A 22,030-nucleotide genomic window follows, 5' to 3' on the forward strand; every position below is an offset into this window, starting at 1 on the left:
AGTGGGTTCCACTGACAGAAATCAGGAACAGAAACTGTAGACAGATCGTTCTGTGCCAACTGAAACAACGTTGAACTCCAGCATAAGCATCTCTATATAATTACTCTCACTATTCTGGGTTTTTTTTTTGCAAACCAATGGGCAGATGAATCTCAATCAGAGCTAAAACAAATTAAGGCTAAACATAAATGTTAAAAACAAAAATGAAGATTGCTGCCATTGTTCTTTACAGTAAATGATAACACTTAATTATTCAGGGAATATATCATGAAGATGTCTGGCTCATCCCAACTCACCCAACTGCAACTAATTCTTATTTGAGCAAATTAACAACAATAAATCAACTGAGTAATATAATTAGGAAAAACTAAAACAGAAATTCCAGATTGATTCTGCAAAATTCTTGTTTTGATCCAACAGCCTCTTAAACACGACTGTAGTCTCAGCTACCACCACTACTCCAGGCACTGTTTCCAGGAAACCGCTCTCTCCATGTAAAACAGTACAGGCAGATGAGATTTAATTTAATTCAGTGTTGTGTTCAGTCTAGACATTATGCATTCCTGTGCTGAACTGTTTTATGTTAATATATATTAACAGATTTTAATGCCTAAGCAATTAAGTTTTACCTGGAGTAGATTATGCTCAGTGTTATGCATGCAGCAGATGATATTAATAATTAGGGTTTGATCATTTCTACCAGTACCTACACACTGTGATCATCATTGATCAATTTCACTATAATTCATTGTGCATGGAACTTATTAGCTACATTTCTCATTATTTAAAGAGGCAGTCTGATGACAATGGAAGACCTGTATCAGAAGTCACCTAAAACAGCCGCTGTCCACAGAACGTGCTGCATGAGCAATAAATGTTTTATCTAGCACTTAGCAACTGAGATATTCCATGGAAGCATCCTTTTGCCCATGACTGGCCCTTTCAGGGTGGATTGAGAACTACCAATGGAAGGAAAGACGTGACCATCAATGAGGTGCCTATCTCCACAGATATTTCATATCTGACTTCTCTGATGAAAATTGGCCCAGATTGCGATTATCTTAAGCATGTTCTTGACATTCCCAATTTAAAGCTATATGTTGTGGTATGGAAGAAAGCAACATACAGGAGGTCAGTTGTGGTCTATCTGACTTCCTAATCCACCACTGGTCTCAGTGCCAAAACTCCATCATACTGAGCAGAGAGGCTGCATACAATTAACAACAGGTCCTTAATAATAAGGCCAGCCACATGTGGATATTTAGTGCATTTCCTTTCATCAGAATAGGGCAGCTGCCAAAATGGCAAAGTTAAATATTTAGGTTCTTTTCGTAGTGATTTATATTAATACTTTTAATTAATTTATATCTGTTAAATAACTTTGTAAGTATTTGAAAGACAGAACAAATGTTTCACCTTCTTATTTGGTGTCCCTCTATAAATTTATTTCCTCTTGCAGAAATCCCCTCATAGATTTGGCTGGCCACTATACATGCTACAGCAGCAAAACAAGTAGATGTTGATGCTGAGGATGTTCTACGAGTCTGTGGTGGCCAGTGCAATCATGTTTGCTGTTGTGTGCTGGGGCAGCAGGCTGAGGGTAGCAGACACCAACAGAATCAACAAACTCATTCGTAAGGCCAGTGATGTTGTAGGGATGGAACTGGACTCTCTCACCGTGGTGTCTGAAAAGAGGATGCTGTCTAAGTTGCATGCCATCTTGTTCAATGTCTCCTATCCACTACATAATGTACTGGTTGGGCACAGGAGTACATTCAGCCAGAGACTCTTTCCTCCGAGTTGCAGCACAGAGCGTCATAGGAAGTCATTCCTGCCTGTGGCCATCAAACTTTACAACTCCTCCCTTGGACGGTCAGACACCCTGAGCCGATAGGCTGGTCCTGGACTTATTTCATAATTTACTGACATAATTTACATATTACTATTAACTATTTATGGTTCTATTACTATTTATTATTTATGGTGCAACTGTAACAATAACCAATTTCCCCCAGGATCAATAAAGTATGACTATGACTATGACTATGATTATGAGATGATAGGATTGCAAGGCAGTAATCCCCTCAAGGTGGGAATGGGAGGTGTGACAAAACAGTTAACAGCTGCACTTTCCACCCGTTCTTAAATTCAGTTGGTCCATTTCCAACATCTCTCTCTCCTTTGTCAATCACTGTCTCCATCTCTGAAGACAAAACTGTCTACCAATATCTTTTATAAACTACTTCCTCCCACGACTATCAACTATACCTCTTCCTACCCTGTCTCCAGTAAAAAAAAATGCCATTCCCTTTTCTCAGTCCATTCCCTTTCTCTCATGGTCCGCTCTCCTGTCCTATCTGATTCCTTCTTCTCCAGCCCTTTACCTCAGAATCAGAATCAGGTTTATTATCACTAGCATGTGTCATGAAATTTGTTAACTTAGCAGCAGCAGTTCAATGCAATACATAATATAGAAGAAGAAAAGAATAATAATACTAAATAAGTAAATCAATTACAGTATACAGTACATATATTGAATAGATTAAAATCATGCAAAAAAAAGAAATAATATATATTAAAAAAGTGAGGTAGTGTTCAAATATTCAATGTCCATTTAGGAATTGGATGGCAGAGGAGAAGAAGCTGTTCCTGAATCACTGAGTGAGTGCCTACAGGATTCTGTACCTCCTACTTGATGGCAACAGTGAGAAAATAACATGCCCTGGGTGCTGGAGGTCCTTAATAATGGACGCTCCCTTTTGAGACACTGCTCCCTGAAGATGTCCTGGATACTTTGTAGGCTAGTACTCAAGATAGAGCTGACTAGATTTACAACCTTCTGAGCTTCTTTTGGTCCTGTGCAGTAGCAGCTACCCCATACCAGACAGTGATGCAGCCTGTCAGAATGCTCTCCACGGTACATCTATAGAAGTTTTTGAGTGTATTTGTTGACATATCAAATCTCTTCTAACTCCTAATGAAGTATAGTCACTGTCTTGCCTTCTTTATAACTGCATCGATATGTTGGGACCAGGTTAGATCCTCAGAGATCTCGACACCCAAGAACTTGAAACTGCTCACTCTCTCCACTTCTGATCCCCCTATAAGGGTTGGTATGTGTTCCTTCGTCTTACCCTTCCTGAAGTCCACAATCAGCTCTTTCGTCTTACTGACATTGAGTGCCAGGTTGTTGCTGCAGCACCACTCCACTAGTTGGCATATCTCACTCCTGTACGTCCTCTTTTTCCACATGTCACCTCCCAGCTTCTTACTTCACCCCCACCTAGCTTCACCTATCGTCATCTAGTTTGCTATAAACAAAGATTCTGCAGATGCTGGAAATCCCAAGCAACAGACACAAGATGCTGGAGGAACTCAGCAGGACAGGCAGCGTCCTTGGAAATGAATAAATAGTTGATGGTTTGGGTTGAGTCCCTTCATCAGGACTGGGAAGGAAGGAGAAAGATGCTAGAATAAAAAGATGGGGAAGGGGAAGCTAGAAGATGTTAGGCCAAGCCAAATGGGTGGGGCAGGGGAGATAAACTACAAACTGGGAGGAGATAGTTGGAGAAGGTAAAGTGCTGGAGAAGATAGAATCTGAGGGAAGAGGAGAATGGACCAAGGGAGTAGAAGTAGGAGGGGAACTTATCTTGTACTCCTTCCCATCCCCATGCTTTCTTATTCTGGCTTCTTCCCCCTTCCTTTCCAGTCCTCATGAAAGGCCTTAGCCGAAATGTCAACTGTTTCTTCATTTCCATAGATGCAGCCTGACCTGCTGAGTTCCTCCAGCATTTAGTGTGTGTGTTGCTCTGGAACACATTGTTAGGTTCACCTCACAGAATGGTGGAGATGACAACAGACATACAGGAATGCTCTAGGCTCTCACTCCAGTTCTTTAGATGGTAACGAGGATGTCTACTGTTGATTAAATCGCAGCAGATGTGGAAATCAGTGGCAGTGAGCTTCTGTGGCAGATTTCTTATAGCTTGTACCTGTGAAATAACTAGCTTTTGTAGCCCCTCTGTCTATAAGGGGAATGGTCTCAGAGAATCTGCAGAACTACTCTGCGCAGGTTGTCCCTCTCCTGCTCCTTGTTGCTTTCATCTCAATGGAGGTGTTGAAATACACTGAGTAACCTTAACGCTTCTGCCTTTACAGGCTTGACCTCATCAAGGTGTGGCTGGTGGGTGGGGTATGTGGTACATGCTGATGTAGGAGAGCATGATATATGTGGAGGGAGTATGGCGTAACAACGTGTGCATCAGAGTGTCACTGTAAGAGAGCAGTATTTGCACTGGTGTTCACCTCACTTAACGTATACTCTTGGATTGTACAGTAGGATTGTGCCATGCTGTAGGGGTCCTCACTCCTGGAGATCACTCCAGCCACTTCATGCTAGGTTCTTCTGTGACCCTGGCAACTCTTTTGACCCACACTCTACATGCAAGACCTCCTTCCTGGCACATATTTCACATTAGGGCCTCTACATTTCTTCCACCAAGTTAAGTGGTTCTCCTGTTCTTTCCTGCACCATTTCTTTCCCCCTCCATGACAGTCATAAAATGTATTGCTGCTATCTGGTAAATATGGGCAATGTGCCTTTAAGGGCAGCCACCACTCTGTGAGTGCTGTGCAGAGAAGGTTCTGCAGCTGCATTCAATTGTGCATAGCTTTGTTGGGAACTGCACAGGTTCAGTACTTTCTGGGTATTTAGCATATATCTCTTATGAATTTTGCAATTTTTTTTTAAAACAGAAAACCCCAAAGTGGACTTAATGGTAAATGCAATGATGTTTTAGGACACTAAAAATGGATCAAAACCAAGGCAAAAGTCGATTCACATACTGCACGCCAAATCCTATTTAATGACAATTCTTTCTTCTCTCATTGCATTGAAGCAATTGGTTCCAGGAACAGATTCATAATAAATGACTCCCGCTGTTAGTTTCTGAGCACGCATTCAGGAACTTCCCTAATCTATGCTCAGAATAATGACTTTTTCATATCTGTGGTAATTATATCAGCAATGCTGGAGTTTCAACATGAAAACAGAACTGTGACATGTTTCATTTTCTTTGGATCTGAGCTTTATCCGGTTGTAGGAGGGACAGCTGATGATGATGCCTGTCAGATGAAAGGTTGGCGGCCTCAAAAATTCATTGCTGGATGAAACTAGTTATCATAATGAGTAAGTTAAACATGTGTTTAGTCTGAATTCACAAATATGATCAACACATCTGCAGGAGGTTAAGATTTAATTAAGCAGTAAGGGGCATATGTCTAACTAAATTTAAGACAGGCTCTTCTCAATAAAGGACAGAATATACTCAGTTTTGTTTACTACAGTGACACCTGAGAGAAAATTAAATTCCTCCTAAGTTTAGATCAGATTTCTTCAATGACTAGCAGTAATGTGAGGTCATAGTTAATTTGTCCACAGACTTGCATAGATTACGGTCATTACCTATTTCTCAATAGAACTTCTGATCAGGTGGCATTTTGACATCTCAAACTGACAAGTATCAATTTAAATACAAGTTTATTCACAGCTGCAGAAAATATGGAAGCCAATTTGCACAAAGGATGATTCCACACACTGCAATGAGCATACGTCAAGCTAATTGTAGAATAAGTATTGGGCAAGACAGCAGGAATTTCTTTTTTTAAAACGTTACAGAAGCTTTTACCTACAGTTCAAAGAGAAGACAGAACCTCAGTAAACTCAGCACCTCTTACAGTGTAGAATTCCCGCAGCAGAGCCCTAGGTTGTCAGTCAGCATTTCAGTACACAAGTCTCTAATAAGTAAATTAACCAACTGTCTAACTCAGAAGAAAGAACTGAGAAATGGCTGACATTGATAACATTTTAATAATCAAACTCTACACTTACTGATTAATGTTTTTAAAATACCCTAACAGGTGTTTTTCAAAGTTATTAGAATTTTCTAACCAGAAGTTTTTGTCTTGTGCTAACTGCTGGATTTTTATTTGTTATTAAGGCACAGACTGAATGTTTCTCAGTCTGGTGCTTTCTTCACCGCCAGTGCCATTTCTCAAGATATCATGCAGTTTCTAGATTTTTTCCCCTTTATATATTAGGTGACATAACAAGGTGCAGCTGCAGACAGCTCACAAATTTGGCCTCAGTGGTTGGTGGGAGCACTAAAAGGTCTGATAAAATTGCACTGAGATATCAAGCAGCAAGTTGGACTAAACAATTACATGTGCTAAATAGCAAGGAGCATGCACTGAAATTTGAAATCTTCCTGCCTGTGCAGTTGCAAGTACTTAAAACACTTCCTTCTCTGTGCATATGATGCCACCTCCAGTTACCTAAATGCCACTGTGAGGAATTAAATACTGTATATAAAAGCTTCAAACAGTTGGCACCTGTCCTTGCCTTTCTCCACACAACATACTGAGTGCTTGGAACTCTCACCATCTTTTCCATATATACAGTTCTTCAGATCTTGTATTATGCGTTGTAAGTTACTAAATATACATCAAAAAGTATCAAAGCTCTAAAATACATACACTACTTTGTAAAAACATCATTCAATTTGATTTCCAGCAGGTACAATTTAATCAATATTTATATAACTTAAAAGATATGGTCACAATAGAAGTATAATCTGGACTGACTTAACATAAGTATTCTGACATTCACATTCAGTCTCAAGACAAATCAAAAATCTCTACATCTGAAATTATTAAAATTCAAAAACAAACCGCAGAAGCTGGAAATTTGAAAGTTGTTGGGCTTCCATCTCACTGAGATAAATAATTCACAGGATCATTGCATTTAATTGCATTGAGCTTATATCGAACAAAATAATTAAATAACTGAATTAAATGTCTGTTTTCGACTTCAAATACAGATGTTGTTACTTATCCCCAAATTACCAGAAAATACAAAACAAAAACTTCTGGAAGTTTCATTGTAGTTATCCATAATATTATCATACATTTTAATATAAAGCAGCAAAAGATTAAATATAAACAGGGGTTCACAATTATGAATCACTCCTCCTTTTCTACTGCCCTACAGCAAATGGTGGAGACATTTTGAAATCAATAACTTGGTAGCATAAATATCATTTTCTAGTTTACTTACTGGTGGATGGGATTTCTGCCACCAGTGCTTTTCAGACAATTAACACACTTCATGAATAATTCCATTCCATGCCATACCTTGATATTCCAATGATAAACAGATGGGCAAATTTCCTCACTAATTATACTCAAATCTAATTTCAACTTTAAAATACAATCACAGAGGCTACTTACTAAACAACTTCCCCAGTAGCAGGGCAGACTGTGAAATTATTCAGTATTTTTTTCCCCAATTAGTTAACTGTTATGTGATGTTCAACTGTGCACCCCCCTCCCCACCCCCCGCAACACCCTAAACCCTGCCACAACATCTGATGCTGTTTTTTTTTTATGATAATACATCATCCCCTTTCATCCTGGAACATTATGTCCTTTCCTCATATATTTGCAGCCTTCAATCTCACTCCAAAGTTCCTTATTTTTTTTTCATTGCACCTCCAAAATCTTTGTTCCTTATATAAATCCTCCGTTTTATTCACTCTGTTTTTCCTGCTCTTGATCTTGAAAGCTTTGCCTGTCTGCTTTCAATTTTCCTGCCATTATTACTTAACCTCCACTTTCCCTGTTCTTTTTGCTGTCTCTAAATTTCTATTCCATCCCCTATACCGTGCTCCACTTAAGCATTTAAACAGCCGAACAGTTAGCATTCCACATAGACTGTACAATTTTAAATTGTTAATATTTGGTTGAAAGGACGGAACATTACAATTAAATTATTTTAGAATACTTAGTAGAATATATAAAATCAAAACTAAAATACAGGAAAATTTCACCTGAATTCAGAAGAATGAAGGGGAGGATCTCATTGTAACCTATCAAATACTTAAAGGCCTCTACAGTGGATATGGGGAGGACGTTTTCTATGGTGGGACAGCCTAAGAATAGAGGAAACAATCTCAGAATAGAGGTTTGTCCATTTAGAATGGAGATGAGGAAGGATTTCTTTAGCCAGAGAATCTGTGGAATTCATTGTCACAGAGGTGAAGTCATTGGGTATATTCAGGGCCGAGAGGTTGATAGATTCTTGATTAGTCAGGGCATGAGAAGTGACCTGGTGGAAGTTTATAAGATGATGAGAGTCATCGATCATATGGATAGCCAGAGGCTTTTTTCCCAGGGCTGAAATGGCTAACATGAGGGGGCATAGTTTTAAGGTGTTTGGAAGTAGGTATAAGGGGGATGTCAGAGGTAAGTTTTTCACACAGAGAGTGGCGGGTGTGTGGAATGCACTGACAACAAAGGTGGTAGAGATGGATACAGTAGGGTTTTTTAAGAGACTCTTAGATAGGTACATGGAGCTTAGCAAAATAGAGGGCTATGCGGTAGGGAAATTCTAGGCAGTTTCCCTAGTAGGTTACTTGGTCGGCACAGCTTTGGGGCTGAATGGCCTGTAATGTGCTGTAGATTTCTATGTTTCTACGCAAGAGCATCACGACTGCACTCATTTGTTCATCTTGACTATTTCATTCTGTTGTACTTACCACCTTGCTAATTTTTATATTGTCAATACCACCTGTCTGAATGCATTGTTTTAATATCAAATAGTACCATAATTTATTTTGATTATTTTAGGAATTTATTTTGAGTCAATACATCTAATTGAATTTTATTACCATTATCTTACTTCCATGTATTCAATTGTTTTGTCAACGGTGAAGCTGTGTGCCTATCTGCATCCTTATGTGATAACATGCATCTGGCTGAGTTTGCTATGTCTACCCATAGAAAATTCATACCAATAGGACCCATGACAAATCATATTATTGCATTGTACAGATGGCATTAATTCTTACAAAATTCAAAAAATGTAGACAACCATTTTGTGTTTTATAGCTTATTTTTTCTGCATTTCAATTCAGTAGTGGTACCATATAAAGGTAAAGTTCTTTTGTTTTATTTTACATAACGCAAGGAGACTGGAAATCTTAAAAGAACGTTCCACATTTACAAGAAAGCGTGTCCTATTACATAGAAGCAGGAAAAGATTTGTCAATCATATCAACAGAATAAATCCAAATGTCAAAATGCCAATTGCTTATTGCAACCAAATGCTGAATATGAAATTGGAACAATGGCAGAAATTAAAGTGATTGGCACCTCTACCAATTTAAAGCGAAAGAGAAGAGAAATGTTACTGAGTGGGAGTGCCTGAAATGTGGATTTTACGGTGATCTACTCCAACAGGTACCAAAGTGAAGCCACCATCATTGTTCAGTAACGACTCGATGAAGATGTTAGACTCATTGCCCTGATAGCAAATTGGTCAAATCCCATTGCAGCATGACTGTTAACTCCAAATACAACCATAAGGCACCAATTTCATTTTTCGACTGGCAGAAATTTTCAAAAGGTCAAGTCAAGGCTCCTTTAATGAAATCCTCTGTTTTGATGCCTCACAACTGTGTCACGACTAAGGTGCTTTTGGGGATTGTGGTACAAGATTCAAGTTTAGCATTGCTACACAGGGGCACTGATATGCTGAACTAAAGCAGCATCTGCCAGTCGTCATACAATACTTTTTACCTACTTCGTAAATCTAGTGTTTTTATACCCTGTTTTAATTTTCTTAAGAGATTGCCACAGCAAACTGTTGTCAGAATGCAGATAAAGATGTGTTTTTATATATATTCATAATTAATAAATGGTGCAAGAGACATGGATTACATCAGCAACAGAACAATAAAAGAGATCAAATAACAAAATTTATTGTGTAATGTCAGGGAGCACTCAATGTGTCACAACAACAAGTAAACTGCTCTTAAATACTATTTCAGTATAACCATTCAAAGTTCATTTATTTGACCTTTGGCAGATATTTCTTTGCTGCAGAAACATAAAATGACAAGAAACATAAAGTGGTTGCATAAACTGAAATTGCCTTCTGAAAGAATATAAATAAATTACAATTCATGAACCAAATGTACGGTTGGAACAACGGTTTAAAACAGGATAAGGAATTTAAACTAGGTATTACTAAAATTATTTGTGTACAGAACATTGCACCTGGGGTGGGTTAAGCAGCGAGTCAGAGGGGTCTGAACTTTGTGAAGCATGCAACACAAAAACAGGGGCATGACAGGAGGCAGATTGCCGCAGGGCATACTCGACCCCAGGTTTTGCAGAAGAGGACAGAAATCCTGACTTCAGGGGCCCAATCTTCAAATGAAAGCACATTACAAACTTTGGATGCTAACATCTGCTCCACCCTAGAAAGGGGCAACAGAACGTAAGTAAGGGCACCATTCCAAATACAGCAGCCTCCCAGCATTACTCAGAGGCAGAAACTACAGTTCATTTCCATATGCTTCATTTCTAAATAGTAGTGCAACACTTTCACCTGGCAAGGTGAGCTGCCTCAAAGACTATCGGCCAGAGGCACTCATATCGACTGTCGTGAAGTGCTTTTAGAGGTTGGTCATGGCTAGAATCAACTCCTGCCTAAGCAAGGTCCTGGACTCACTGTATTTGCCTATCACCACAATAGGTCTACAGTGGATGCAATCTCACTGGCTCTCTACCTGGCCAAAATCAATCAGGGTGCGGGTTATTGACTATATCTCAGCGTTCAAATCCATCAACCCCTCAGTTCTAATCAACAAGCTCCAAGACCTGTGCCTCTGTACCTCCCTCTGCAACAAGATCCTTGACTTCCTTGCTGGAAAATCACAGTCTGCGTGGATCAGAAATAACATTTCCTCCTCACTGACAACACTGGCACACCTGAAAGGTGCATGCTTAACTGACTGTTCTACTCCCTCTGCATCCACAATTACACTGCTAGCCACAGCTGAAAACATCATCTAGAAATTTGCCGACGACCCAACTGTTGTTGGCAGAGTTTCAGATGGTGATGAGGAGCCATACAGGAGTAAGATAGATCAGCTGGTTGAGTGTAACAACCTTGCACTCAACATCAGTAAGACCAAGGAATTGATTGTGGACTTCAGGAGGGAGAAGTCGACATAACACACACCAGTCCTCATCGAGGGATCAGAAGTGGGAACGGTGAACAGCTTCAAGATCCTGGATGTCAACGTCTCTGAGGATCTATCCTGGGCCCAACTTATCGATACAGTTACAAAGAGGGCACGACAGTGGTGTTATTTATTTGGAGTCTGAATGCAATCGGTATATCACCAAAGGCACTCAAGAGTTTCTACAGCTGCACTGCGGAGAGCATTCTGACTGGTTGCATCACTGTCTGGAATGGAGGGGGCACTGAATAGGATTGGATAAAGCTGCAGCAAGTTGTAAACTCAGCCTGCTCCATCATGGGAAATATTCTCGCAAACAACAGGAATTCTGCAGATGCTGTTAATTCAAGCAACACACATCAAAGTTACTGGTGAACGCAGCAGGCCAGGCAGCATCTATAGGAAGAGGTACAGTCGACGTTTCGGGCCGAGACCCTTCGTCAGGACTAACTGAAGGAAGAGCTAGTAAGAGATTTGAAACTTTCAAAGTGAAAGTAAGAGACTTTCAACTCTCTTACTCACTCTTCCTTCAGTTAGTCCTGACGAAGAGTCTCGGCCCGAAACGTCGACTGCACCTCTTCCTAGAGATGCTGCCTGGCCTGCTGCTTTCACCAGCGACTTTGATGTATGTTGATGGGAAATATTCTCCCTGGCATCCAAGGCACCTCCAAAAGGCGATGCCTCAAGAAGGTGGCATCCATCATTAAGGACCCCAATCACTCAGGATATGCCCTCTTCTCGTTGTTACCATTGAGGAGGAGGAAGACACACACTCAATGCATCTGGATCAGCTTCCTCCCTTCTGCCAACAGATCTCTGAACGGACAATGAACCCATGAACACGACCTCAGTATTTTTTCCTCTCCTTTTGCACTACCTATTTGATTTAATTTTGTATATACAATTCTCAATGTAATGTATAGCTTTTATTATTATATATTGCAAAGCACTGTTGGCGCAAAACAACACATTTCACAACATGTCGGTAATATTAAACCTGATTCCAATTCTGATCTACCTAACGGAGGCACAGGTGCACCAACCCTCCCCAAAGGGGCATACTGAAACCTTCACATAATGCCAAACTCCTCAATTGGCTCACGTCTTTTATGCACACTTTGAAAGGGAAAGTAAAATTTGGAGGGTGATGTCTCGACATCCTTCAAGGGGGTAAACCCTGATACAGCATCAGGCCTCAGTGGTGCTTAGGCAGGGTATAAAATTAATTGACTTACTGGTTGGAGTGATAAAGGCCATCTTCAATCTCTCACTGCTGCAGTCAGGTGTTTGCACCTGCTTCAAAATGGCAGCAATACGACCAGTGTCCAAGAAGAGCAGGGTGAACTGCCTCACCACCTATCTGCCCATGGCACTCAAATCAGCTGTGATGAAATGCTTGGAGAGGTTGGTGGTGGCTAGAATTAATTCCTGCCTGAGCAAGGACATGGACTCACTACAATTTGTCTACTGCTACAAGAGATTACAGAAAACACAATCTCTCTGGCTCGCCACTCATCTCTGGATCACCGAGGCAACTGCAATACAAACACCAGGCTGCTGGTTGTTGACTCCAGCTCGGCAGCCAATGCCATCATTCCATCAGAACTAATCTAAGACATCAAAACCTGGGACTCTACCTCTCTTTGCAATTGGATACTCAGCTTCCTTATTAGGAGACCACAGTGGACTCAGATCAGAAATAACATCTCCTCCCGGCTGGCAATCAACAGACACACCTCAAGAATGTGTGCTTAACCCACTGCTGTAGCCTCTCTGCACCAGTGGCTGGGTGGCTAAGCTCAAATCCCATCTTTAAGTTCACTGATGCAGTTGGCAGAATTTCAGATGGTGAGGAGGTGGTGTACAGGAGTGAGATAGATCAGCTGATTAAATGCTGTTGCTAATTCTCACTCTCAACGTCATTAAGACCAAGGAATTGACTGTGGACTTCAGGAAGAGGAAGCAGGAAGAACATGTACCAGACCTTATTGAGAAGTCGGTCGTGGAAAGAGTGTGCATCTTCAAGTTCCTGGGCATCAACATCTTCGATCAAGAAGGTCAGTAAAAGCATAACCATTGCCATACTGAAGATAAAGTACCTACATTTAGTGAACACCCTGCAGTAACTATTTTGGTATTTAGTGTGTGTTTGTACAAACAGTCTCGCAACAGGTTGACTTTTGTTTTGTAGTTGCAGTAATTCAGTGTTGCTGACTTTCGCCCAGTGCAGGATACTCCCGGAATTTCCCGGGTTTCCACAGCTGGTGGGGTCAGGGGAGGTCCTGCAGTCGATTCCCGATCTCCTACCCAGATGCTGCTGCCTCTCTTCCAGAGCCTTGACCTGTTGCCAGCCTTCCACTTTCTGCCGATTAACGGTTGATAACACACTGTAAATGGGGTAAGCTCCGTTAAGCAACTTGTCAGCATGCAAGTGTTGGGCCGAAGAGCCTATTTCCATCCTGTATAGCTTTATGATTCTGGTTTGCGGCTAGGCCGAAGCTGTAGGATAAACTGGACAGGATTTTCTATGAATCCAAACCAGATCAAGCCTGAATAGCAGGGGGTGAATCACGAGAGCAGCACTACTGTATGGAGGATGCTGAAACTCAGCAGGTCTGACCATCTCCACAAGGATCTTATCACCTTCCAGTGTAGTTGAAGTAGCATGACAAATAAATAGTTAATGAACAGTAAGGTGTAGGTAATACATTAGAGATTTTGAAAAAGCAAGAGAATACATAATAAATGGGAGAATAATGAGATCTGGGAAGAGCAGTGGAACCTTTGCGTGTATTTCTACAGACCCTGAAAGGCAGTATAATAGGTAAATATGATGCTGGGAAAGGCCATTGCCATTATTACGAAAGCTATTAGAAAGGAAGCACAGTGAGAATTGTATACAATGCTTGTTAGGCCATAACTTCAGTATTGTGCACCATATTAAAATGGTTTCTTTGGCTCTTAGGTGTTCATACATGGCTTCCATATGTTCGTTTACAGAGTCACCAAAAGATAACTGCACTTCTAAAAATGCTCGTGCCTGCCTCGTGATTACCTGAACCAGAACCTCCGTGGTGTTGTGGTGTTCCAGTTAAAGTGGTGTCCTTCTTGGTCTTCGCGTACCGAGATCAGTGACAATAGATCGTGTCTTTGTACTGTAGGTTTGTGTTCCTGTAAAGGAGTTGAGAGTTTATGTACTGTCTGGCCTACGTAGTTCTTGCTGCAGTCTCCACTGGTGATCCTGTACACCACAATGCTTTTGTTAGTTGTCTTTAATGGTACCTTGGTTCTTGAAACAAGCTTCCTTATGTTGGCTTCTGAGTGATTGTTGAATATTCTGGAGCAACACAAAAAAAAAACTGGGGGAGTTCAGCAAATCTATGGAGGGAAATGGACAATCAACACAGCAAAGTAGTCTGAATAGACCAGTATTGTTTTTATATGGAACACTGCCTGAAAGGAAACTTCAAGGTTTGTAAAATTATAAATGGCCCAGAAAGACTAAATAGGAAGGAACGGTTTCCCTTAGCTAAGTGCTAAAATCTGGGCACACAGATTTAAAGTAATTGGCAGAAGTAATGAAAATTTCTTACCACAAAGATTACCTGAAATCCACTGCCTGAAAAGGTAGCAGAACCAAAGACCCTTGCTAGGTTATTGTCTGGTTTTGTAATGGAGCACTGAGCTACCGGCATGCTGAAAGTAGCCCTGAACACCACCAGAGACGGAGGACCTTCATTGTTGCCCTAAATGCCAGCAGCATAACGGGCAATAAGAAAGTAAGTTTATTTATTTATTGAAATAGAGCGTGGAATAGGCTCTTCCAGCCCTTTGAGCTGTTCAATCAACAATCCCAATTTAACCCTAGTCTAACCACGGGAAAATTTACAATGACCAATTAATCTGCCACCCAGTAGGTCTTTGGACTGTGGGAGGATACCAGAACACTTAGAGAAAAGTAAAGCAGTCACGGGGAGACTGTTAAAACTCATTGCAGGCCAGGGCAGGAATTGAACCCAGGTCGCTGGTACTGTAAAATGTTGTGCTAGCCACTATGGTACCGTGCCATACTTGTAATTGAACTGTGACCTGTAGAAACATGGATCAAGTTTTGAAGGATAGAATGAAGTCCAATGGTTCTTTATCAACCAGCAAACATAGGGTAGGCTAAATGTTATACCAGGCCAGAAGCAGACCAAGCCACTTCTCGGACCTGTGCCACCATCCAATGGCATCAAGGCCCAACGATCAATTACATCTGACAGCCTTAGGTCCCACACCACCAGTTACTACCCTTCAACTACCAGGCTCCTGAACCAGTGCAAATAACTTCACTTCACTGACTACATCTCGACCTGCAGACTCACTCTAAAAGACTTGGCAACTCAACTTCTTGGTATTTTTTTAAATTTGCACAATGTCATTTTTTGCACATTGGTTGTTTTTGTCAGAATTTGCCTATGTATAGCTTTCAAAAAATCAATAATATTTATTTATCTTGCTGTAAATTCCTGCAAGAAAATGAATATCAAGGTGGTATATGGTAGCATATACAAACTTCGATACAGCAATACATTTTACTCTGATTTTGCCGATATCCCTGAGGTGCCCCGCCCTTTCCTACAACTTTTCCATTTCTAGCACACAACAACCTTTTTACCCTTGTTCAAAAAAAAATTCCATTTCTCTCAGGCAACGCCTCAGGCAAAAGCGTCGATCTTAGCTCCCAGCACAATACTTACTTGCGTTTCGGACATTTTTTGATTTGTGCATCGCCAATACCCGTCCCACTTTCCTACCGAAACGCTGGCCACCTCCTGGTTACAGCTGCCCAATATGGGTCAGCCCTCAGCGCCGAGGCGGGTTGGACACCGGACACCACGTGTGACTCCACCTGAAGGTTAGAGGAAAGTAGCCGGGGGACACCGAGAAGGTCAGTAAAAGCGTAGGCATTGTTGTACTGTAGAAAAATGTCCACATTTAGTGAACACCCTGCAGTAACTATTTGAGTATTTAGTGTGTATTTGTACGAATGTTTGCACATTATGTACAATCAGACTTGGAACAGGTTGACTTTTGTTTTGTAGTTGCAGTAACTCCGCGGGACACTGCCAGGTTACTGCAGCGGCTACCGTGTGGGAGCTAGGGAGGTCTCGCAGCCGGTTTCCGATCTCCTGCCCAGATGGTGCTGCCGATCTTCCAGAGCTTTGCCGGTCCTCCGATTTCTACCGATCAAGAGTTGATACCGCACTGTAAATGAGACTCAACTTGTCGGCATGCAAGTGTTGGGCTGATGAGTCTATTTCTGTCCTGTGTAACTTTATGACTCTGGTTTGTGGCTGGACCGAAACTGTGGGATAATAGGACGGGATTTTTATGAACCCAAACCAAATCACGCTTGAATTGCCGGGGGGGGGGGAGGAGGTGAATAAAGACAGTGGCACTGCCATATGGAGGATGTCCGCAAAGAATTTACCACCTTTCAACGTAGTTGATGTAGCATGACAGATAAATAGTTAACGGCAGAGTGTAGGGAAAGGGAAAACACAAGAAAATAAATTGTAGATACCTTGATCATAAGAACTTAGAGTGAGAGCAAAACAAAATGCGATATATAGCCTCTTTCACAACCACAGAGTGAGTGTGATGTGGGGTCTGGAAAAGAAATACCCATTTGGTGTGTGCAGATTATGGATAACCCTGCTAGACCTTGTTCTAAGGGATCTGATAGGGTGGAGGGGTGATGTATGAGGTTAGGTCTATGTCATTATCTGTGCTTTATCCCCCCGCTGTATTCTAGTGTCAGGAAAGACGTTTCCAATTTCAAATCAATGCAAATAATACTGGACGTACTCAGCAGCTGAGGTGGTGTCAGTCCCGTGTGGTAACATGGGTGATCCTAGGAGAGTCCAGGAGTTCGAACAATTCGGACCAAGATGAACGTGAGCACCCCGTAGAAACAACGCTTAATTGCACTCTGATGATGTCACTTCGACTGGAGACAAAATGTTTGTGAGCTACCCTGCAGGCTCCGCAAACAACTCTACAAACAAGCAGCTAACCCGAGGCACCAATCTTCCTTTTCATTTCAGTCCAGGATTGTGTTAGAGTTGGCAACCTTTAATTACAGCCTAGTACCACAAAACATGGTTATGAAAGGAAGGGCTAGTGTTTTATTATCTGAGATCTGCAACATTACTGAATGCAGTGTGCTGCTTCTCTCACCTGCACTAGATTTCCTTTGCCTCCACGACTTCCCCCCCCATGCTTTCCAATTGGAGTTGTTCACATCCTTAAGTGCATCAGTTATTTTTCTCTTTGTAATTACCTTTGGATCCCTGCCATAAATTCATAAATTTTTGTTTTTCTCTGATTCATTTCTGGTTTGTAGAAAGAGCTAGCTAAATGTTAATTCCTTCATTCGTATTTGTTGGTTTGTGGCCCAAGAACAAATTATGATACCTTAAGATTTACTGTTCCCATTTACTTTTAAGATTTACTTTTCCCATTTATTCTTTAAAACCAACAAAAACATTTTATCAGCAAGTCTCTGGACCATAAGACTACTGATCATAGGGTATAGGAGCAGAATTTGGCCTATCAGGGCTGTTCTGCTATTTCATTATGCTGATCCAATTTTCCTCCTCAGCCTATTCCCTCTCCCCCACTCACCCCATAACCCTTCATGCCCTGACCAGTCAAGAATGTTTCAACTTCTGCTTTAAATATACTTAGACTTGGCCTCCACAGCTTCCTATGGCTAAGAAATGCACAGAATCATCATCCTCTGGCTAAAGAAATTCTTCCTCATCTCTGTATTTAAAGCACACCCCTCTATTCTGAGGCTGTGTCCTCTGGTCTTAGACTCTCCCACCATAGGAAACATTCTCTCCACATCTACTCTATCAAGGCCTTTCACCATTCGCTAGGTTTCAATGAGGTCACCCATCATTCTTCTGAATTCTAGTGAATATAGGCATAGAGCCACGAAATGCACTTCATTTTGACAAGCTGTTTAATCCTGGAATCATTTTCTTGAACCTCCTTTGAGCCTTCTCCAGTTTCAACACATCCTTTCTAAGATAACAGCCCAAAACTGATCATAATACTCCAAGTGAGGCCTCACCAGGTCTTTATAAAGTCTCAACATTACATCCTCGATTTTAAATTCTAGTCCTCTTGAAATGAATACTAACATTGCATTTGCCTTCCTCACCACAGACTCAACCTGCAAATTACCTTTAGGGAATCCTGCACAAGAAGTCCCAGGTCTCTTTGTGCCTCAGTTGTTATATTTTCTCTCCATTTAGAAAATAGTCAATCCTTTCATTTCTTCTACTAAATTGCATGACCATGCATTTCCCAACACAGTATTCCATCTGTCATTTCTTTGCCCATTCTCCTAATCTGTCCCAGTCTTTTTGTAGCATCTTTGCTTCCTCGAAACTATCTGCCCCTCCACCTATCTTCATATCATCTACAAACTTTGCAACTAAGCCATTAATTCCATCATCCAAATCATTGACATATAACATTTGTTATTGAATGTAAGGAAAGGCAAGTCAATGATTGGGTACAGCTGCAGACAGAGCAAAGAGTTATGTTGTACCACAGAGACAAACTTCACAAGGGCAAAGAATGCAGGGCTGAAGGGGCTGTATTTAAATGCATGTAGCATCCGGAATAAAGTCGAGAAACTCATGCCTCACGATTAGAGACTGGTCAATATGAAGTTGTGGGCATCACTTGAGTTGTGGCTGAAAGAAGGCCATGGTTGTGAGTTTACCATCAAAGGATAAACGTATCAAAAGTACAGGCAGAAAGGCTCTATTGGTAAGAGATGGAATTACATCTTCAGAAAGAGGTGATATAGGGTTGAAGAATGTCAAATCTTTGTGGCTGGAGTTAAAAAACTGCAAGGGTAAAGGAACTATTATGGGAGTCTCATATAAGCCTCCAAATAGTAGCCAAGATATGGGGTTGAGGTTGCAAAGGAAGCTGGAAAGGGCTTGTAATAAGAGTAATGACACAAATCTAATGGGGGACATCAACATGCAAGGACATTGGGAAAATAAAGTTCGTGTCAGATTGCAAGAGAGGGAATTTGTTGAATGCCAATGAGATAGCTTTTTAGAGCAGCTTGTGCTCAATCCTACTTAGGGAAAGCCTATCTTAGATTGGGTGTTGTGTAATGACCCCAATTTTATTAGTCAGCTTAATGTAAAGGAACCGTTAGGAGGCAGTGATCATAATATGATTGAATTCATACTGTAGTTCGAGAGGGAGAAGCATAAGTTACCTGTATCAGTATCGCAATGGAATACAGAGGCATGAGAGAGCTTGCCTGGATGGATTGGAGGAGGATACTGGCAGGGATGACGACACAGCAAGGATGGCTGAAGTTTCTGGCAATAGTTCATAAGCCACAGGATAGGTATATCCCACAGAGGAAGAAGTTCTCAAATGGCAGGAGTAGGCAACCGTGCCTGATGAGGGAAGTTAAGAACTGCATAACCACTGGAAAATGATGCTGGTGAGGTAGTAATGAGGGACAAAGAAATGGCAGATGAATTTAATGAGAATTTTCCTTCAGACTTTACCATGGAAGACACTAGCTCTATGCCGGAATATCAGGGAGCAGGAGTGAGTGCCATTGCTATTACAAAGGAAAAAGTGCTAGGCAAACTCAAAGGTCTTAAGGTGGATAAGTCACCTGAACTAGATGGACTACATCCCAGAATCCTGAAGGAGGTTGCTGCAGAGATAATGGATGCATTGGTCATGATCTTTCAAGATTCACTTCACTCTGGCATGGTCCCAGAGGACTGGAAAATTGTAAATGTCATTTCACTCTTTAAGAAGGAAGGAAGACAAAAGAGAGGAAATTATAGGCCAGTTAGCCTAAACTCAATGGTTGGTAAAGTGTTGGAGTCCATTATTAAGAATGAGGTTTTAGGGTATGTGGAGACTAATGATAAAATAAAGTCAGGATGGTTTCTGTAAAGGGAAATCTTGCCTGGCAAATCTGTTGGAATTCTTTGAGGAAGTAACAAGCAGGGTGGACAAAGGAGAGGCAGTGGATGTCATGTACTTAATTTTCAGAAGGCACTTGATAAGATGCTTCACATAAGGCTGCTTAATAAGGTAAAATCCTATGGTGTTACAGGAAATTGGCATGGATAGAGGGAATGACTGACAGGCAAGAGGCACTGAGTGGGAATAGAGGGGGCCTTTTCTGGTTGACTGCCAATGACTATTGGTGTTTCTCAGAGGTCAGTATTGGGACCGCTATTTTTCACATTGCTTGTCAATGATTTAAGTAATGGAATTGATAGCTTTGTGGTAAAGTTTGCGGACGATATGAAGATAGATGGAGGAGTAGGTAGTGCAGAGGAAGCAATGTGATTGCAGCAGGACTTAGGCAATTGGAAGAATGGACAAAAATGTGGCAGATGGAATACAGTGCTGGGCAATGTATGATGATGCATTTTAGTAATAGGCACAATAGTGCAGACTATTACCTAAATGGGGAAAAAATTGAAACATCAGATGGGAAAGTTAATTCACTGGTTGAGTCTGTGGTATAGAACGCAAATGCAATGTTGGCATTTATTTCAGGTGGAATAGAATATAAAAACAAGGAGATAATGCTGAGACTTTATAAGATACTAGTCAGGCTGCACTTGGAGTATTGTCAATATTTTTGGGTCCCTTATCTCAGAAAGGATGTGTTGTCATTGAAGAGAGTCCGGGGGTTCACAAGGATGATTCCGGGAATGAAGGTGTTAACATATGAGGAGCGTTTGGCAGCTTTGAGTCTGTACTCACTGGAATTTAGAAGAATGGGTGGGGATCTCATTAAAACCTATCAAATGTTGAAAGGATTAGATATGGTGGACGTGGAGAGGATATTCCCTGTGGTGGGGGAATCCAGAACTAGAGGGCACAGCCTCAGGATTGAGGGGCGACCTTTTAGAACAGAAGTAAACTTGAAATTTTTTAGCCAACGAGTAATGAATCTGTGGAATGCTCTGCCACAGATTGTGGTGGAGGCCAAGTCCGTGGGTATATTTAAAGAGAAGTTGATAGATTCCTAATTGGTCGGGGCATCAAGGGATATGGTGAGAGGGCAGGTGTATGGGGTTGAATGGAATCTGGGATCAGTCATGAAATGGAAGGGGACTAGATGGGCTGAATGGCCTAATTCTGCTCCTATGCCTTATGGTATTATACCGTAAAAAGAATCAGTCCCAACACAGACCCCTGTGGAACACCACTAGTCATCGGCAGTCAACCAGACTTTACTCCCATTCTTTGCTTCCCATCAATCAGCCACTGCTTTATCCATGTTTGTGTAGTGCCCTAGTTAAGGTTTTTACTGCCATGCTATAGGTATTTTATTTTAGCAGTTCTGTAAAAGCTGTGTGTTCTGCTTTTAGAATGTTTTGGTTTTGGCTAAAAGATAAGGGGCTATGTTGTTCAACTTAGGAACGTTCTGTCAGCCAATCAGGATAGCGGAATTGGAAGAAATTTCAAGAGAGCAGGGCGGAGAAGGATTACTGATGGACAGTGTGGTTCGTGGGGTTTTATCTTTGGCAGGAGCTACGGAGAGGCCGGGCAAAGATGGCTGAGAATGCTGTGGGGAAGAAGTGTCCCTGATGCATGAAGTGCTTTGTGCAGATGAATGGCTTCACGGAGGAAGGGCCAAAGCTCCCGAGAGAGAGCCCATTGGTTCAAGATGAATTTCAAACGAAGTTTGGAATGTGGTGTGTACTTTCAGACAGATCATGGGTCCAGCACATGAGTAAAAAGGACAACCTCAAGTTGACCTTCAACTTTATGTGCACATTTGTACTGGGTTAACTGTAATGGGTCCTTTTATTTTTTATTTCCTTTTTTTTCCTACTAACTGTTACATAAAGCTGAAATTTATAAATATACAT

General features: G+C 41.2%; 1 protein-coding gene across 2 annotated transcripts in view; it reads left to right on the top strand.

The window, feature by feature from the left end:
• Positions 1-15,907: 15,907 nt before the first annotated feature.
• The window catches only part of hao2 (hydroxyacid oxidase 2 (long chain)), a 91,093-nt gene continuing 84,970 nt past the window's right edge, over positions 15,908-22,030 (top strand). Inside the window, exon 1 of one of the 2 annotated variants that reach the window (XM_072262253.1) lies at positions 15,908-16,020. The gene's annotated coding sequence lies outside the window, so the exon portion shown is untranslated. The remainder of the gene's footprint in view (positions 16,021-22,030) is intronic. The other variant, XM_072262248.1, reaches the window with a different exon arrangement.

This window comes from Mobula birostris, chromosome 6 (assembly GCF_030028105.1).
Source record: "Mobula birostris isolate sMobBir1 chromosome 6, sMobBir1.hap1, whole genome shotgun sequence".
NCBI lineage: Eukaryota > Metazoa > Chordata > Chondrichthyes > Myliobatiformes > Myliobatidae > Mobula > Mobula birostris.